The 4,494-nt window shown below is 35.4% G+C and overlaps 1 non-coding gene across 1 annotated transcript; it reads left to right on the top strand.

The window, feature by feature from the left end:
* Positions 1 to 2,986: 2,986 nt before the first annotated feature.
* Positions 2,987 to 3,063, top strand: LOC138693542 (small nucleolar RNA SNORD55/SNORD39). Its single transcript, XR_011330371.1, has one exon. It is a non-coding gene; the product is annotated as a small nucleolar RNA SNORD55/SNORD39 (small nucleolar RNA).
* Positions 3,064 to 4,494: the final 1,431 nt, after the last annotated feature.

Here is a 4,494-nt window from a genome sequence, read left to right as displayed (position 1 = left end):
TGCAATGAGGCGATATTAGCGATCCTAGTGGTGAGCAACTATCTGTTTGCATATTTACTACGTATTGAGCTTCGCGACTGTATATACTACACTGTGGTTGTATTACGTCGCGTCCTTTAAGTGAAGACTGCTTGTGAGTGCTTCGAGACGCCGAGACTCGATATTGATCATCTCCCGAAGTCCCGAAGTCAGCAGTTGTTTATACGTGACTGAACTTTTATCTACTTTGGCAACTGTTATATATGTAGCCTATAAACAATCAAGTAGCCTATTTTAAACATCATCTCTACTTTTCAGTATAAAATAATCCGTTTCCCAGTCTTTATTTAATTACTAGGCCCTTATTAAAAGGCTAGGAATTTTCTTTTCATATGTTTAAGATCAAGTGTGCAATCTGAAGTAAAAAGATATTAATGTCATGTTTTATGTTTCTTAGAAATGCAAATTTATTTGAGAATTGCTTTTTTTATTTATATAACCATAGGTAATGTCATGTAATAGAACCTGCCTTTCTGTCTCATTTAAACATTTATAATGTTATTTATTTCAATGATGTACGTTATTCAAAGTTACGAAATCTTTCCACGCCGACCAAATGCTATTTCGTGAATGATGAGCGAGATTCGAAGCGAACGAGAATGACGATCCGAGTCTAAGAAAGACAAATGCAACGAACACAGCGAGCGAGAGCGGCAGTTAGTTTTGTTCATCTGTAGTGCCTATGTGTTCTTGTCGAGACAGATAAAGATTGTAAATTATGATATAAGAAAGAGAATATGTAACTTAGGATTGTCACTGATAACACGAGAAACTAAATTCTTTCGGAATGTACCAAATCTATAATGAGAAACTACATGTCGTTTTCATGGCACCGTTTATTTATTCTCTCTTCTTTCGCCTCTGTCTTCTCCTTCGATTTATATTGGGGGCGAGCCTTGGAAATCTATTGTGATACATTCGTTGGGTGTGTTACATGCATCCAAGTGTGTATTCTTCAATTTTGACTTCTGTTGAATATATTTTTATCCCTTTCTTTAAGAATTCATTGGTAATTTTATCCGGTAGAGGACACCCATATACATGGCGAAGAATATTACATTTTGGCCCCTTGTAGAGTCTATGCATTTCTCAGAATGAATGTTTCAGAGATGAAAATAAAACGACTAACACAGTAATGTGTTGTCGACCCATAATAGAAATTCTAAAATCTAATATATAACATAGAAAATTTAGAGTCAACCTATCGGACACAGAGGTAGTGTGGACCGAAAATATTGCATGAAATTGTGAAGTGCCGGTAAGAAGAGATTTTACTAATAAGTATTTCTATAGCCACAAGCGTGGTCTACAATAAGCATGGAACAGTTAATCTCTGACGCTGACGTGGATTGAAAACCACTTGAAACGGTCGAGTTTTCTCTGATGTTTTCTCTAACTATAAGTATTGTTTAGTTCTGTCGCAGACCTTCGCTCCCATATCGTCAAAGTGTCATCTAGCCATCAGGAATTCTATAGAACTAGATAATTCTCATTTGATGCAGCATCATTAAATAACCTATTAAGATATTCCTGGTCGTAATTTATTTTCTTAAGATTATTGTTAAATAACACATTTGAGTACAAAACACATTTATATTTGTTTAGTAATGGCGGTACTTGACGGCTCGTCATTATCCATATCAAACCAATAAATGTTATGAAAATCAATTGACCAACAGAGTCGTTGCGCAGGGTATGCCATAAGAGACCGGTCTAACATTTATATAGTCTCAAAAAATAAGATCTGTTTTAATTTACCAGTTTTGTTGGTCATTTAGACGTATGTAATTTTAAATGTATTTACCTAAATATTTGTTCCATTATTGCTATTAATTCTATAATTTTTTAGTTTTATTTACACAATATCACTACTTAAAATTTAGAGTAACATATCAATGGATAAGAAGTGATACTTCATAGCATTTAAATGTAGGCATGGAGTCTGTGAAATGGACAGAGGAAATAAGAAATGAAACTGTGCTAGAAATTGTGGGTAAAGAAAGAATAATGTTGAAATTGATGAGGAAGAGAAAAAGGAATTGGCTAGCTCACTGGCTAAGGAAAAGCTGCTTACTGAAGGATGCACTGGAAGTAATGATGAACGGGAGGAAAGTTCAGGGGCAGAGGGAGGCATCAGATGTAATGTATGTATGTATGTATGCATGTATGTATTTTTTTATTTTAGTAGGTTATTTTTACGACGCTTTATCAACAGTTCAGGTTATTTAGCGTCTGAATGAGATGAAGGTTGTAATGCCGGTGAAATGAGTCTGGGGTCCAACACCGAAAGTTACCCAGCATTTGCTCATATTAGGTTGAGGGAAAACCCCGGAAAAAAACCTCAACCAGGTAACTTGCCCCGACCGGGAATCGAACCCGGGCCACCTGGTTTTGCGGCCGGACACGCTAACCGTTACTCCACAGGTGTGGACTGTATGTATGTATGTTTTTTTGAGCAGCATGTTCCATTACAAATGAGAAATAATACTACATGCCTAGGTTTACCTTCAAGTTCATTATCGATTTACATTATATACTATTATGTTGCTATTCTAGGTTAAGTATGGATCAGTGTAGTTCATCTATGATGTGTAACTGTCAAGGTAATATTGTGACTTCTTAGTCTAACTTATTTTCCTAATCCTAACCTATGAGGTACTAGAATCTGTTTATATATTCTAGCATTTAAATATTTACACTATTTACATATTTACTGTCTTTTTGATGAGACTATTTTCAAATAAATTATATCCTCTAATATTCAAGCTTATTTACAGAATATAAGTAAGCTATTTTCTGCCCTTATTACTTAATTCTGACTTTTAACCTCTTTAGCTTCCCAAATAAAATCCTCTTATACTAGCCAGGCTATTGTAGTTGTTCAAAGTCTATACTATTTGCATAGGCCTAGACAAGATTGCGATATATGTATCATATACGGAGATTAAGAGGAAGACGAAAAATGGGTAAGACTGAAGAATGCTGTGTTCGCGGTGAAGAATCTATCCTTGGGCTGAAAATTCTGAATAAATGAATATATGTCCTGGAAATCTTAAATCATAATCATTTGAGTGTCGAAAAGTTATATTATCCGCAGGTTGTTACAAGCTTAGTAAGCCAATAGAAATTGCTCATGTTGCTAATTTACTGTGCTGCAGAACTACCTCTTTATCCACGTTTTCAAGTTTCGACTGTACATTGGTTCGCCAGCCTTACTTCAAGTAGTACTCAGGGTGGTGCACGTCCCGCACGGCCCGATTGTTTCTGATAATTTATTACTGTTAGGCATTAGTTTTTCAGTGATGTGTGCAGAAATCCATGCACACAACCCCACAAACTTTCTACAGCTACTCACACAAATTTAATTAGAATCGGTGGCTTCCAAACTGTCGACTCCCTTTGAACGTGACCGCTGCTACGGTGCCTTTGTAACCAACTGGATGCTGTACCACACAGTTTGATTCATTCTCTAGTCCACCATTTCCTTTAGTATTGACCCTTTCCTATGACTGTCAGACAGGCTCCTTTTTCAAATAGTTATCAGGACGTTGGATTTTTTAAATTCCTTTAGCAGCTAATCTCGAATCCTATGCGCGACATTAGCAGAGGAACTTGCATGTTTATTCCTCACGTCCCCATAGGATTTATAGTGGTTAACAGGCTGTTGTACCCGAGATTCATGGATTCAAACCCGGCGGCCGAGGGAGTTGAAATTTAAAGCACAATACAATATATTAAAAGTATTTATTTCAGTCACTGACTTCACAGCATATGTTTAAGGTGTTAAACCTTTGCATTACATGTTTAAAAGACGTATGAACGTTTTCGTTCGACTACGCCAACATCATCAGATACGACGTACATTTCAGCAATATCAATAATCTCTACAAATACTAAACATATTAAGTGGCATGCAAAATAAAACATACTAAAAACCAACATGGTTATGATACGCATTGACATTCTTGTATGACTCCCCTTATTGTCAATTAATTAAAAATACACGTGTAAGTTGCAAAATATATAGGTATCATGTTACTTCATTATTCCATGTGTGAAGACTTGGAAACATATATATTTTGCAACTTACACGTGTATTTTAATTAATTAACAATAAGGCAGTCATACAAGAATATCAGTGCGTATCATAACCATGTTGGGTTTTAGTAGTCTATGTTTTATTTTGCATGTCACTTAATATGTTTCGTATTTGTAAAGATTATTGATATTGCTGAAATGTACGTCGTATCTGATGATGTTGGCGTAGTCCAACGATAACGTTCATACGTCTTTTAAACATGTAATGCAAAGGTTTAACACCTTAAACATGTGCTATGAAGTCAGTGACTGAAATAAATACTTTTAATATACAATACAGACTTCTGTGAAAACTATAAAAATGAATTGCAAAACAATACAATATTCTTAGAATGGCTCCCTCTGACAAGCAAACAT

Source organism: Periplaneta americana, chromosome 17 (assembly GCF_040183065.1).
Source record: "Periplaneta americana isolate PAMFEO1 chromosome 17, P.americana_PAMFEO1_priV1, whole genome shotgun sequence".
Lineage (NCBI taxonomy): Eukaryota > Metazoa > Arthropoda > Insecta > Blattodea > Blattidae > Periplaneta > Periplaneta americana.
This window is presented reverse-complemented; position numbering and strand designations above follow the sequence as displayed.